General features: G+C 38.0%; 1 long non-coding RNA gene across 1 annotated transcript in view; it reads left to right on the plus strand.

Moving 5' to 3' along the window:
• The window catches only part of LOC141520718 (uncharacterized), a 44,191-nt gene that overhangs the window by 8,077 nt on the left and 19,710 nt on the right, over positions 1-16,404 (plus strand). The window contains exon 2 of the long non-coding RNA XR_012477708.1: positions 4,419-4,585. This is a non-coding gene — a long non-coding RNA (uncharacterized LOC141520718). The remainder of the gene's footprint in view (positions 1-4,418; positions 4,586-16,404) is intronic.

A 16,404-nucleotide genomic window follows, 5' to 3' on the forward strand; every position in this document is an offset into this window, starting at 1 on the left:
ATGAATCTTCCTAATGCCAGGTCCGGCTCTCTATGCACTGTGCCAGTGACTATAAAAAGACACAAAGCTTTTGAGAAATTCATTCATTTAGTAAAATAATAGGACAGATATAAAAATTCATGACAACAACTTTTCATTGGGTTTCCTGTATATAAAAAGCTTTAAGCTGATTATGGGGGGGTGGGGAGCTTAACCTGCACTGAAACTTTTGGGACACCTCTTATTACAGAAGTCCTCTAAGCCATTGTCTGGATCCTCTTTATCACCTTTTCTTATCTGTTTCATTTCCTTTTCAAACCTTTACACAATGGGCTTACATATTTTGAGGAATCTCAATTCAATTAAATTTAGCAATCATTTATGAAGCATTTACTCTGTATGTCTGTGTGTGTGTATGTGCTACTGTTAGACATCAGGATACAAAGGCAAGAATGACCCTACCTCCAAGGAGTTTGCAACCTATTTGGCAGAGGTGGGGGGGTCAGTATAGCATTTGAACAAATTAGTAAATATAAGATTATGCAAATTATTACAAAGTTATCTCAAAAGAGAGAGCCTCCATGAGGCAGGGGGCACATGAGCTATGCTTGGAGGAAACTGCATGACTCAGAGAATAAAGCACACCCCACATGGAGTCAGGAAGACTTGAGTTCAAACCCAGCCTCAGACCCTTCCTAGCTGTATGATTACGGGCAAGTCAGCTAAACTCAGGCTGTCTTGATTAAATAATAGAAATGGTACCTAACTCCCAGGATTGTTGTGAGGTTCAAATGAGATAATATTTGAGGTTTTCCACTTTTAGAATTTATTTTATCATTTTCAGTTATCAAGCATTTATTTTTTCCCCGTTGTTCTCCCCCAAAGAATGAAAGAGAAAAAGGAGAGAGGAAATAAAAGAGAAAGAAAAAGAGGAAAGAAGGAAGGGAAAGGGAGGAAGGAAAGATATTTCTGTATTTTCCTAAGTACAGTGAAATAAAACAAATTCCAACACTGATCATGACCAAGATTGATTTCTTATTCTACATATTAGTCTGTCATCTATCTGTCATGAGATACCCAGGATTCTATATTAGTCCTCTTGGATAATAGTTTATCATTTTGTTGATCAGAATTAGTGTCTTTCAGAATTGTTCTTTTTCTTTTTTTACAGTATGGATTTCCTATTATAATTTATTCAGGTTTTGCTCATTTTATTCTGCATCTGTTCACAAAAGTCTTTCTATGTCTCTTTGAAATGACTTAATAAATTGTGGCACACGAATCCTATGGAATACAGTTTTGTTGTAAGAAATGAGAAGGAAAGGCATTTAGGTAACACAGTGGCTAGAGCACCAGCCCTGGAGTCAGGAGGACCTGCATTCAAATGTGACTTAAGATACTTAATTACCTAGCTGTGTACCTTGGGCAAGTCACTTAGCCCCATTGCCTTGCAAAAACCAAAAACAGAAAAAGAAAGAAATGAGAAAATCAACATGATTTCAAAGATAACTATAGTCCATTCTTAATAAAGGATAGCTCATTAAAAATGAACATAATTATGTCAAATGCTCAGAATAATTAAAAAGCAAAACACAGTATGTAGAAAAAATCATATAATGGGAATAGTCCTGTAAAAATAACATTATTCCAATATTTCACTTGACCTGAGTATTTCCTAGAATTATGTAACTAACCATTCATGCCAGCCCTTCCAGTGGAACTGTTTGAGATGATATTGTAAAGCATTTGGCACATAGAGCCTCAGGAGGGACCTAGGGGGTTCTAAGAGGTAGACATGAAAAGCAAGTGTATTCCAGACCTTAGTGATATGTCTCTGAAAATACAAGGAGATGAGCAAATGGAAAATGAAAGACAGTCAGTCACTTGTAGATCAGTTGAGGGGAACCCAGAGGATGTGAAAGGGAATGCGATATGAAATAAGAATGAAATGGTAAATGGGAACCAGTTTGGGGTGGACTTTCAATGCCTGAATAAAAATTGTATATTTTTATTTTAAAGTTAATGGTTCCCTGTTGCTCAGTGTACGGGAGACTGGGAGATGGGAATCTCCTGTTATCTCATATCTTCCTTTCTCCAGTAACTCTTAGACGATGCACATCAGCTGACAGTGATCCTAGAATCCCCTCTTCATCATAAGGACAGTCTATTCATTTGCTTAGCCTGGTAGGAGTAGGAGGACCACGCCCTTCCCTTTGATATTTTTGGGTCTTCTCTTGCTTCCTGGTCAAGAAATGTTCATGAAGTGGTGAGATCAACCCTCTAATATAATCATAATTCTGTATAAAATCCTTTCAAAAGTCATTCTCCCCTAATGCTCATTTTTCCTGCCAGTGAGTTGTTTTTCTACTTATTTTTGTGTTCTTCTGAGGTGCTTGTTCTGGTTCCTGCCTCTCTTCTATCTACTAGCTAAGCTAAGAGTAATGAAAAATGAAATTTATATTCAATTGTTTCCATAACAACCATCCTAGATCCATCCTCTTTCTGATATAGTCTGCCTTCTTTTAAAGCTACCCCAGAGCCTTTCTGGATACAATCACATAAAGAAATCGTCCGCTTCTATATGAGCGATTTAAGAAATTTTCTAGGATAATTTTGACACTCTGCAATTTTTATCTTCCTTTGTCCACTGCTTTAATAACCTAATCCCCGGAAGAGACATGATTTGACTTTCATTTGTATCTGTAGAGAACATGAGGGTGGGATCTTTCCCTAAGAGGCTTGTTTTTTCTTAGTCCACTGATGGTCTGGTAGCATCCTGTTACTTCTCAGCTGCATGACTGGTCTTAGTTAAAGGTGTGAGCCAAATAGAGAGTGCTCAGCGCAACAGAAACAGCACCAGGGTTCGAGAAGGGAAAGAATATAAATTCAGTAATATAACTTAAGCTTCTGGGTTTTTAAAAAATATTCTCCCAGAAATTCTTCTGAATGACAAATTCTTAATCCATTGAGTAAAATAAACATTCATTTGTAACTTATGAGCAGGCATCACTGGAAACATTTATCCTCTTCCCCATTCTGGATCACACATAATATTTTCTATTAAATAGTTTCCATTAAAGTAAAAAAATCTAAGTGAGAGATGAAGAGATTTCTACTCTTTGCCTAAATACAATTTAAGCAGGTAAATATTCTTTGCTTTTGTCTTTAATATTTGGAGGGACATAGGAGTAACCCTACATTAATCTTAGTCTAATTTAATAAAGGATCTACAACCAGTAGGGTCTCCATTTTACTTCACCCCAGGACATAATTCCATTGTCATTAAATAATATGAACAAGGAATGGATGAAAAGATATGTTTAAATGCATTCCAGGGGCAGCTAGGTGGCACAGTTAGATAGAGCACCGGCCCTGGAGTCAGGAGGACCTGAGTTCAAATCCGACCTCAGACACTTAATAATTACCTAGCTATGTGGCCTTGGGCAAGCCACTTAACCCCATTGCCTTGTTTAAAAAAAAACGCATTCCATCTGACTTGGAGAGGAGTGGTAGTCAGGGAAGGGAGTTTTTGACTGAGAAGTCACTGGTACTGTGAATGGAATCAAAGAAATGTTGGTTTTTCTTTCACCCTTGTTCTCTGGCAGGTTCTCTGGCCATCCACCATGTCTGGGATGTTCTCCCTCCTCCATTCTGACTACTGACCTCCCTGACTTCCTTTAAATCCAAACTAAATTCCCTTCCTTAACCCCTCAATTCCAGTGCTTCTCCTCTTTTAATTATTTCCTATTTATTCTGTATGTAGTTTTCTCAGTATTTATTTGTTTGTGTGTCGCCCATTAAATGATAAGCTCCTTGAAGGCAGGTTCTTCTCCCTCTTTTTGTATCTTTAGGGCTTAATACAGAATTTAGTCCATAGCAGATGCTTGATGGATTGATTGATTTGGTTGTTGTTCCCAGACAAGAGATAGAAAGAGGCGATGGTGCAGATGGCAAGATGTCGAAGGCCTTTAGGATCTGGTAAAGTCCCAGAACCTGGGTGAGCTAGATAGAATGTATTAGATGAGTTTACTCATCAATTGGTTTGCTCATCACTGCTTTTTCAGTTGAGCTCAGCCTCAGGGCAGATTTCCAATACTGGGTGATTAGGTTATCTCATCCCAAGAGAGAAGATGCTCTTCCAGACTGAGATTGGGCAGTGCCAGGGTTCTGGAGTAGAGCAATGCCAAGACAAATGCCAAGAAATCCCATCTATCAGGGTGGGCTGGATGACTACACAAAGACCATAATGAATAGGAAGAATCACAACAAAAATAGAAACTTGAATGCTGTGTAGTTATGAGGACCTAACTTGCCATGACAGAAAAGCTATGAGAATGAACCCTATCCTTTCTTTGCAGAAGTAGGAGTTACAGGGATACCACTATGCAGCTGATATATTGATTAGCTTACTGATCAGCCTTTTTTATTTCTCTTTTCAGGGATATTTCTCTGGCTGTGACAGAGGAGAGAAGTTAATTTGTAGATGAAGAAGACATAAAACCAAAATATAGCAACAATTTAAAAGATCCTAATGGTCTTCAGACTGTACCAGCAGAATTATTCTAGATTATAATCACCACCACCACCAATGACAACAATCAGACAGGTATGGGAGAACCACAAAGTGTGCTGTTTAATTTACTGAGAACTAGTCAGTTTTACAAGAATATAATTTGCCAAATCAAGTAACATGGAGATTTTGGAAGAATTTAGGAGAGATAGTCAATAGAAGCTAGACTGAAATATTAAGGTACTGGGATTATCTGGCCTAGAAAAATGAAGGCTAAAAAATAGTTTAGTTGTAATTATACTGAAGCTGGCTACTGTATCTGTTTTCAGATTCAAATAGAGAACAGAATAATAAGAAATATATTTAAATGGTAACATGACAGATTTCTATCAGATAAATTAATATATGAAAGGGCTCTCGACAGTAGAATTCTTAGCACTGGAACAAATACTTTGGAGATTGGAGGGAGTTTTCATTTTGTTGTGACAGTGTCTGGCACCAGTTAGTGGTTTATTGATTGATTAGAGAATATAGTTAGTGCTTAATAAATGCTTTTTGGTTGATTAGTGGATTTTAAACAATAGAGCACTGCCCAGAATGTTTTTTGTAAGAAATGGATTAACTTTTTAAGGTTCTCTCAGACCATGATATCCAATATCTTTTTCTTTTGGGGTGTAATATTTTATTTTTCCTTAATTATATGTTAAAACAAATTTTTAATTTTAAAATATTTTTTCAAAGTTTTGAGTTCCAAATTCTATTCCTCCTTCTCTTCCTTCCATGGGATGACAAGTAATCTGATATAGTTTATATATGTGCAGCCATGTAAAACATTTCCATATTGGTAATTTTCAAGGAATAGTATACTTGAACATTTTCTGTCTTAAGGAAGGGTGTGCTAGCATCAGCTCTAAACAGCTTAGGAGAGCTGATTATTAAATTTTCTATGTCAGCCTTTATACTCAGAAATCTGTAAACACTCCAAGTCAGGGACTGAATCATTATTTTATTGATTATCTAGACTTTAAAAATGATGAAAATGCTAATAATGCAAATTATACATAAAAGTGTGTTGTGTGAATGAATATTCTTTTTCTTTACATTGGTGTTAACAACAGTAGATCTCCTGGGAATTTTTTTTACTGATAGGATGTGTTCATTTTCATAGAGGATAACTTTAAATGTTTTATCAAAAAGTGAGAAATTCAAGCCTTATAGATGAATTATTCACTGGCTGTATTCTTAATTTTATGAATTCATGTATTAAACTCCTGAATTATTGAATAAGAATAATTACTTAATAATAAATAATCTGTTGCTGAACATAGATTAAATAAATTTGGAAGTCTTTTCATCATTTTCATGCGATCTCCAGCAATAAAGATTATAAGACATCTATGTCTGTCCATCCTTTTTGATTCTTGCTGGTCCTTCCATAAGTTTGCCATTGATCATCCATCTAATTCTGGAGTCTGTGAGCTCGTGTTTTTTAAAAAGATATTTTACTCACCATTTCCATATAAGTGGTTTCTCATATAATCCTCAGTGTTTTCTTTTAAGCATTTAAAGACATAATCCTGAGAAGGGATGCCTGACCTTCCCAACTAGACTGTCCTAGGGTCAAGGGGCGGCTAGGTAGCGCAATGGATAGAGCACTGGCCCTGGAGTCAGGAGGACCTGAGTTCAAATCTGCCCTCAGACACCTAATAATTCCCTAGCTGTGTGGCCTTGGGCAAGCCACTCAACCCCATTTGCCCTACCAAAAAAAAAGTTCTCAAGTTCCTTTGGCATCTCAAAATTCAAGTGGAATACCAAAGCTATCCACTCGTCATCCCTTACCTTTGTCGTTTGACTGACAATGCCATCTTCTTTTTCTATCCTTTATTCCTATTCTCCTTATAAGTTCTCTTTTGTTATATGTGACATCTAGAGAATTGGAGGTTGAATCAGCCAGTACTTACTGTTTCCTTATAAATATATTGCTATGTGGAATACAGAAATATAAAACATGCCCTCTTCTCCAATTTACAGTAAGATGAGAATGGAGAAACAATTCGTACAGAGTATAAGAAAATATATAATTTGTTATTGAATAAGGATGATATGAAGGTAGATGGGCAGTTGTTGAGTTCATCTTTGGACTTATGGTAGACACAGAAGAGATCAAAAGATGCACAGTATACAGGATTTCAACAAGGGGAGAGGGTTGGGCTGGTTCACATTCAGAAAGCTACACAAAACTTTTGGTTACTGCAGCAAAAGCCTTTTGTGTTAAAAACCAATCTTCTCCCAGGGGTGCACTATGATGTCATCTTCATGGAATGGCCCACTCAGAAAATTCATAATGGCAAACGATCACACACACACACACACACACACACGTGCGCGCACCCCATCAGGAGCAATGAAAAGGTACATGGCAACCAGTATTGCCCATACAGTGGTGTAAAAAAACCATCCAGGATGTGAATAATTAGTTTGAGGGTCCCTATCTAGGGAGGGGAAAGACTTAGAGAGATAGTAAGTAGTTGGATTCAGAGAGATGATAACATTCATAAAAATTCTGAGAACCACAACCAAATACATATACATTAGATTAGATAAAGCATTGATGCTAAGGGCCAGCAGTACAAAGACAAGCTACAAAATAATCACTGCCTTCTAGGAACTTCCATTCTTTTATTTTTTGGTTACATTATAAGTTCTGAACCGTCTCCTTCCCTTTGAAAGGGGAAATACAATGTATAGAATGGAGTTGGTGGGGAGGGTCATGGGGAAGTAGTGTAGTGAGACTTGGGAGCTGAGCTGCGGTAGAAGTGAGGAGCTTGGTGGGTCCGAGGGCTTCCTCAAATGGAGGCTTTTCTGGGAAAGAATTCTCCACTTGTTGGAGGAGAATGTACAAGTGGAGGCCTTGCCAGTGGGTGTAGACTACTGGGGGGAAAGGTGGGAAAGCAGCCAGGATCTGAGTTGACTTTGAGGACACACAAAGGAAAACCTTTAAATTCCATCCATCCTCCTTGGAGGCTGGGAAGAATCTCACAGGATAAGCAGGAGTGACAAAAGCACCAGAGAATCATAGATTCTCAGAGGTGGAAAAGCTGTTGAATGCCAAGACCTTTTAGACCAACCCAAATTTGAAGAGAAATTCTTTCTACAGCCATCCTTTACTTGCAGACCTCAAGTGAAGCAGCTTATTTTACTGTTGTTTACCTCCAAGGGCTAGTAAGCTTTTCTAGTCTAGTATCTCTACAAATTTCCTCCGTTGATATTGTCTTTTATTTTGAACTAATATATGGAAAAGGGATGATCCAAGAAATATCAAGTATGGGACAGGTCTTCTCACCCAAAAGGAATAGATGTGCCTCACATTCAGTTCCTAATGACATCTAGAGGGGTTGTTGTGAAGCAACAGTTATTCTGGTTGTTCCATACCCCAGAAGATCCCATCAGGGCAAGAAGGGGGAAACGAAAGCCAGCACAGCCACTGGCCACTGGTCTTCATTTTTACTTGTCTTGCCTTTATTGTACTTATCACAGTTTATCACAGTTCCTGTTGAAGATTTTTGTTTTTTAAGTGTTTGGGAGGGGATTTGGCTTGCCATCTCCCCCTCCTATTCCTCTGTACTCACCCGGCCAGAACGGATCATTCTGTGTCCCATGACTTTAGGAAAGAGGCTTTTGGTTTTGTTTGTTTTTTTCTTCTTAGCAGTAGAACTTGATGATGTTCAGCTTTGGAAGCACTAAAAAGATGCATAAAATGTGTTTTTTGTAAGTTTACAAAAAGTATGGGACACGTAAGGCAAAGTGGATTGGGAGGAGCTTGAGGGCAGAGGAGCAGAGCCACGATGTTTTCACTTAGGCATGTATTGGGCTTTTCCAAAAGAGGTTGCTGTTGTTGTGGTTGTGGTTATTGTGGTTGTGGTGGTTATGGTTGTTGGGGTTGTGGTTATTGTGGTTGTGGTTATTGTGGTTATGGTTATTGTGGTTATGGTTATTGTGCTTGTGGTGGTAGTTGTGGTTGTGGTTGTTAAGTCCTGCCTGATTCTTCATGACCCCATTTGGGGTTTTCTTGGCAAAGAGACTGGAATTTTCTCCTTTAGCTCATTTTACTGAGGTAAACATGGTGGCGACTTGTCCAGGGTCACACATCCAGTAAATGTCTAACATCAGATTTGACCTCAGGAAGAGAAATCTTGATTTCAAGCCCAGTGTTCTATTCACTAAGACATCTAACTGCCCCCTAAAAGAGTATTTAGCCCCAGAATCCCAATGTTCATTAAAAGTATGCAAAAAAAGCAGTTTCAAAAAGTAATAGCGAGGTGGCTAGGTGGTGCAGTGGATAGAGCACCGGACTTGGAGTCAGGAGTACCTGAGTTCAAATCTGGTCTCAGACACTTGATAATTCCCTAGCTGTGTGGCCTTGGGCAAGCCACTTAACCCCATTTGCCTTGCAAAAATCTAAAAAAAAAAAAAAAAAAAGAAAAAAGTAATAGCTATATCATTTAGGATTATCTAAAGAATTTCCATCGTCAGAGAAAAATACCTTTCCTTTAATCTTCCTACCTATAAAACTAAGTATGTGGAAGGATATTAGCCCACTGCTTTCTACTTTTATGTTCCTATAATCAACAAGAATGATTCAAGATACAGTGGGGTCTAATGGAAAGAGCTGAGGGTCAAAAGGCAGAATTGGATTCTCACTTTGATTCTGCTGTCCTCTAACTTTGTGACCTTGGATAAGTCATTGAATCTTATATTGTCTCATCTATAAAATAAGGAGATTATTTCCTATCCCACTTACCTTCTAGACTCATTGCCAAGAGAGGATTTTGATACTTAGTTGAATCCATAATTGATCTATTTAAACACCCTTCTCGGGCTTTCTCCTTCTTTATCATTCTTGCTCATATTTTCCTATAAATTCTACACACAAGATCTGCCCATGTTGGATGAGTCCTTCTTCTTGATCTCAGGAGAATCAGTTTACCATTTGGGCTGTCATTTTTCTTGTAGTTACATATTCTTGGAGCATTACCAACCTGTCTCCTTCTCCAGTCATCCATGTCTTTGATAACCATCTTGATATGGGTTCTTGCATAAAAGTTATACTCACCTTGTACTTTTGTGTTGCCCTTTGGATCACTTGTAATTTAATTTTTCCAGGTTTCTGGTGTTCTATGATTTACAGCCATTTAACATCATTGGGAGAATATTGGTGTTCAGGAGATGAGCTTTCATAACACAGAGTCAGGCAGGATTGTTGAAAACCCTTATGCAGTTTCCCCAATGCAGGTCAGCCAGATCTCCTCCTACAGAATTCTATTTTTTGTTTTGGAGCATTTAGGGGCATAAGAAGCCCAGCATAGGGTGAGTTGGTGTTACTAAAGTTCCCACTGCTCTATACAACAATGTGCTCATAAATGTGTTTTACCACCTCAGTTCCTCCCTCCCCCAAAGTGTGCCCATTTAATCTGCATAAATTTAATTTGTAATTATTAACATTTTCCTCATCACTTTCTTAAATCTACAAATCAAAAAGATGATAAAAACAAAACCCTCATTTTTAGTGTCTGACAACTTTTGAGATATAAATGCCCATACTAAACATTTAACCATCTACTCTTGTGAACTGGAACAAACTGGTTCCATCCAGCACACTCTTGGCTCAATGGAGAATGCTTCTGGCCTTGTACCCTGGCAAATGTAGAGATGGTGTAGAGCACCAAGTGACTCAGTAAATTGTATTTTAAAAGCATTATTGTGAGTGAATTTATTTTTATGACTCCCAAGTGTCCAACGAATTCCAATCTCAATCCTGAATCACTACAATGACCTAAGATATGACTAGATCAGGGTAGGAATGAATTTATTTAGTACGACTGGAAAATGCAAAAAATAAAACGTTACAAACAGGAAGGAAAGGATATGTGGAAAGAATATCTCATAAGCCTCTTATCTGAACGTACAAGAGTGTTTGACCCCCCCCCCCCCACACATATACAGACACACAGAATTTGTTGTAAAAATACATTTAAAAAACAAGGAAATAAGCAGGAACAGGGAAAAGAAAGGAAGGGGTTTAAGAGGGAGGGCAGATTTGAAGAGTGAATAAAAACAAGTAGAACAAATGTCAGCTTTAGAGAGTCAGTTGTCAAATGGGGACAAAAGCCTACTAACATGAGATCTCTGGCTACTTTACAAGACAGGAATAATCAAAAATTTGGTTTGAAAATAGAAAATGTGATCAGTAGAACTGATTAAGAAAACAAAAGCAATTGAGCACATTAGCATTGTGTTTGATAAACTCAATGGCTCCAACTATTGTGGTAAAGAGAATTAGACAAAAACTGTTGAGAAAATTGGAAAGCAATCTGGCAGAAATTGGGTTCAGACCAACATGTCACACCATATGCATACTGGTGATGATACAGAAAGAAGAAGTGTTTTTTAAAGAGAGAATTAGCAAAACATTTTAACAATACACAAAAGAGATCAGAAGGAAGTTCATAAGGGGACAAAAACAAGCAGGGCAGTATTAGAAATATGTAAAATTTTACATATACTTAAAAAAATAGTTGATAGAATTTCATGTCATTCATAGTATACAAAATTCTTTCCTCTATACTTTATAGGAGGAATTATTCATGTTGTTAGAGATGTTTGTCAGATTTGAAATAATACAAAAGACAATTTAAATTAAGGAAAAAAAACCTAATAACAGAAATCTCTCATCTCATTGATCTTTACTTTGAACCTTCAGAGCATAAAGGAACAATATAAATTTCAAAGAATGATGAACAAAAGAAACATTATTTCCTTTGAAGAATTTAGAATGAATAATGAAGTAGTTTTTTCTCCTCCAAAATCCTTCTCTGATGATCCATTGTGTCACAGAGGTGACCCTGAAATCTGGAAAGCTATACCAGAGGACCTGAGGAATGTCAGGCCGTATCAGTGCAGAGAATAATCACCCCTGAGGTGATTGCTACAGTGAGGGGGAGGAGGGAATTGGGATGGAGGAGACAAATCTCCTCAGACCTCAGCTGAAGATGAGGTATTCCATGATGAAACAGTTGGGAGCAGTAGGAGAAAGGTCTCTCTTACACTGCCAAATTACATTGAGGGCTGGAGAAGATTCCTAGTGGGCTGGAAATGCAGTATATCATAATGGAAGTGAGCTTAATACATTTGTTTATGTTACATTTTTGAAGTATATATATTCCTCTGTAAAAACTAACCAAGTGGGGCGGCTAGGTGGCATAGTGGATAAAGCACCGGCCTTGGAGTCAGGAGTACCTGGGTTCAAATCCGGTCTCAGACACTTAATAATTACCTAGCTGTGTGGCCTTGGGCAAGCCACTTAACCCTATTTGCCTTGCAAAAACCTAAAATAAAAAGTTGTAAAAAAAAAAACTAACCAAGTGTTAAGCCATATATGTTAAGGATTAAATGGAACTGGGATACTAGTTACTGGGCTGCTAAAATGTGGGAAATGTAGCTTTTGGCCTGGACACATGACAGAGAAAAGAGACACTCCCAACCAAACACTGGGATTGGAGAGTGAGAGTAATGTAGCCATTCTGGTCCTGAAATGAAATCATGGTTGTTTCTCCTGTTTAAAGCGATGGCATAGTGGAGAGTGAGAAACTTGAAAGAAGACCTGAGTTCAAATTCGACATCCATCTTAACAGTTGTAGTACCTTTGGTAAAGTCACATCTTTTAGTCCATTTTCTTATCCGTAAAATGAGAATAATATTAATACAACCTTTCTGTCAAGGTTGTTGTACGTGCGACCTTTGGTTCAGAGGGCCAATTCTAGGGGATTCTCTCCTCTTTGATGGATACTGATAGCTCATTCCCTTGTGCCTGGGGGGGGGGGCAGGAAGAGTTGGTGAGAGTTGTAGATGAAAGATCTGGAGATCTACTTCCCCAGACTGTTTTTCAGATTCAAGAGATAAGATACAATATTCTAACCTCTCTTTAAGTCCCAATATGGAGAGAAGGACTCTGGGGAGAAGCCAACAAGTACAGCAGCACTCTCTATCATATTCCCATCCTTAGTTTGCTATACTACAGACATGGGAATTTGGGACTCTTAGAGGAGTTGAATTACCTAACTCCCAAAGGGAAGCTCATTCCATCTTTAGTATCTGCTATATATTCTCCCATGGATGCTTTCTCTGATTCCTATTTTGCTATCAATTTGGATAAATGAGTTTATTTGCTATTTGCTCTATGTGTTCATTGTGGTATTTGCACAATGGGACTAGCACCCCAGACCCCTTTTAATCCTTAACATATGGTGGGAAGTGATGCTTTCTTGGTTATGGAATTTCCCTTAACAACCTATTGTATTAAGAAACAGTTATCAAGAGTTAGCTTGAACCCCAAAGTGGCTTCTCCTAGATTAATAAAGGCAGCAAATGGATAAAATTCTATACTTGTGTTCCTTCTCTCTGAGGAGAGCAGAATGACCAGCCTCTGGTCCCAACATTCTGCCTTTTCTCCTGGCAGGAATTAGGTTCCCTTGGAGAAGTATGAGAGAGGAAATGCTAAAGATGTCTACTCTTGTCTCTCTGCATCTGGACATTACATAATCTACACAGGCAAAACCAAAATGGTACCCACCAGACCCTTACACAAGAATCAAAGCTATTTGAAACATTTCAATGCTTAAAACAATCAATGCTACCATGAGGACACACAAGTGCATTATTTTCCTGTATCTTGGGTTGCTGGTGTGTGGAGTAGGTACTTAATAAGGATTGATTGACTGATTAAATTGTAAGGAGATGTGACTCCAATCCTGTCTTGACCCTTGCTTAACCTTTTTAATCTGACTAAAAATAGCTAAACTCTTTTCTAGATTTGCCATTGTAGGGCTTGGGTTCTAATTCTAATTTCGTGACTTACTAGCTGAGTGACTGTGGGAAAATCCCATTTCTTCTCTGGGTCTATTTTCCTCATTTGTAAAATGAGACTGTTGGAGTTGATATCCTCTGCGCCTTGACCTTCCAGCTCTGAAGCTATGTGCCTACTATATTTTTTGATAGTGTTTCAAGCAAATTCCCTTTAAATCACCTAAGAAGTTTGAGGGTTATTATTTGGGAGTGGGGAGAAAAGTGGGGAATACCCTTGCAAGGAATTTGGATCTTAGGGATTCCAATTAGGGGGAGCAATTGCAGCCAGGAACCTGAAGGGGGCACCAATGACCTGACACCTGGATTTTCAGGTATGCGATATAGATCACTCCTTTGCATCATTACGTCAGGGCAGTCTAAGTCTCATAATTTGTTTTTAACCTTCTAGGAACCTAATACTTATTCTGTTCGAAGCCATCGTTCAATAAATGTTTGATGAATTAGATTGCAAGTTCCTTGAGTGAGGTACTTTTAGCATATAAGGGCAGCTAGGTGGTGCAGTGGATAGAGCACTGACCCTGGAGTCAAGAGGACCTGAGTTCAAATCTGTATTCAGACACTTAATATTTACCTAGCTATGTGACCCTGGGTAAGTCACTTCACCCCATTGCCTTAATTAAATAAAAAAAAATTAAAGCATATAGTTGGAGTTTCAGAAATGTTTATTGAATGACTGAATGAATAAATGAGCATGTAGAAGAAATAAAAATAGCACAAATTTGTCCTTAGTTATTTTATTAGTAGGGCAACACGATGTTACGGATAGAAACAGAAAGACCTGAATTCAAGAGTAGCCACTGACATCTACTAGCCGGTGACCCAGGCCACTTCTGATACTACCTGTGTGACCTTGAGAAGGTCACTAAACCTCCCTAAATCTCAGTTTCCTCATCTATAAAATAAGAGGGTCTTGACTCTCTAGTTCTATAATCATTTAAATTTTCTATCAGTTACAGCGCCAAGCTGACCTGCACTGGCGGAAATATTCCTTAGATCAATGAAATTGCAGGTCTGGTGGGACCCCCCAGAAATCCCCCCTTTAGTGTTTTACATTACCATCTTTGGTAATAATAGTGCTCCAGACCCTACAATATTTAGACAATTCTGCTGATGTCTTGTTTTCTGTATATTATTCGTCTTGTTCCCATGACACTTATTGAACACTCTAAGAATCAGTCGCTTCTTTGGTGTGTTTTTTCCTCCACTGAGGCAGATTGAAACCCCCCAGTTAACTTCACGTTTGCTCTTTGAGAACTACTGAGACTGAAAACTCATCAGCTTCCAGCCAAAGTGGCATTGAACCTCCTTGCTCACGCCATACAGAGAGAAATCTACTTATCTTAGCACCGCTATCTAAAGTGAAAAACCTTTAAGGTAGAACTTTGATGTGGCTCAAAGTGTGAGTTAATGCTTGACTATATCTTCTAGAAGCCTTGAGTTGGAAACAATGTCCACAGTCAGATCTGTTCTAGTAAAACTGCCAGTATAAACAAAGCACCAACAAGTGGAAAATTGAGATTGCGATTAGTACAAAGATAGACCTCTTTTATTTTTTTCTTGCTCTGCATAGACAAAGGTCAGAAATGGGCCTGTATGGGCTTTCAAAGAGTTGAATGAATCTCCTCTGCCTTAATATAGAAGGAAGATGGTTAAGTAATCATCAAGGCTGAACTACCAAAAAATTAAATATTGAGAAATCATTATATAGACTTAAAAATGTGGTGTTTAAATGAAAGTTGGTCAAGGAATAGGGGTGTGGTGGTAAATGTTTAACAACCAGCTCTATGGGGGAGGGATGTGTGTGTGTGTGTGGGGGGGCATATTCAATTTTTTAACCTTCCTAGCATCATCAGTAAATCAACAATAAATCAAACACTGATTTGGTGATTTCTGCTCACTCTGGAAAATTTAACTATTGACTTTTTCTGAGCTAGGAACTGACTCCAGCTCACCACTGCTGAGGAAGGACAACTGAATCTGAAAATATTGAAGAGAGTAAAAAAAAAAGGGAAGGTTTAGTCAAAGCTAAACAGGTCAGGATTGACACTCTCACCTTCAGGAAGGGGATTTTCGATAAGAGCAAAAGCAGGAATGAAATTCATTTTTGACTCATTTTCATTACCTGTTTTTGATGTGCAATAAGAATTTATTTCCTTTCCTCTATTGTTTATCTGCAATTTATCGTGCATATGTCTTGTTTGTTCATAACTATTTCATTTTATCTCTTCCACTAGATTGTGAGTTTCTGAGGCAGGAACAGGCAAATAGTAGGTGCTTAATAAATACTTGAAGTCTTGACTATTTTGCTAACTTAAACTTTGGTTTTTTTATAGCTCATAGAACTATAGTAATTGGGAAATTTTTCTTTTTAAAATCTTCATTATGCAGGATGATTTTTTTAGGTAGGAAAAAAGAAAGGAATATGATTGGATATGAAGATGATAAACACTCCAAAGATATCAATCAAAGGTTTAAAAGGTAGCTAGAGGGGTAGTTAGGTGATATAGTGGATAGAACACTAGTCCTGCAGTCAGGAGGACCTGAATTCAAATCCATTCTCAGATACTTGATATTTACTTGCTCTGTGACCTCGGGTAAGTCACTTAATCCCACTGCCTCATCCCCCCCCCCAAATTTTTTTAAAAAGAGTTCATCTAAGCTAAAATGGGACTAATAGGACTTTTATGAGTTCCCTAGAGGTTATCATTCCCTGTGTTTCTCCTAGTGCTTTTCCTAAGTAGGGTTTTCATAAATGTTTGTTGAGAAGGATGAATGATAGTGGCACAGATGAGGATTCTATAGATAATCCTTATGGATTAGCTTTTGTGGGCAGCTACTTGAAAGGTAAATTCATTTATTGCCTCATTGATTATTACTGAAAGTTCAGGGTAAGGTTATTGATTTCAGAAGTCCCCCCAATATTTTGTCACTGCTGCTAACAATGTGCAGATTATTAGCTCCTCCTACCAGCTAGCACCTTTCTTCTGAGATGA

This window comes from Macrotis lagotis, chromosome 4 (genome assembly GCF_037893015.1).
Source record: "Macrotis lagotis isolate mMagLag1 chromosome 4, bilby.v1.9.chrom.fasta, whole genome shotgun sequence".
Taxonomy (NCBI): Eukaryota; Metazoa; Chordata; class Mammalia; order Peramelemorphia; family Peramelidae; genus Macrotis; species Macrotis lagotis.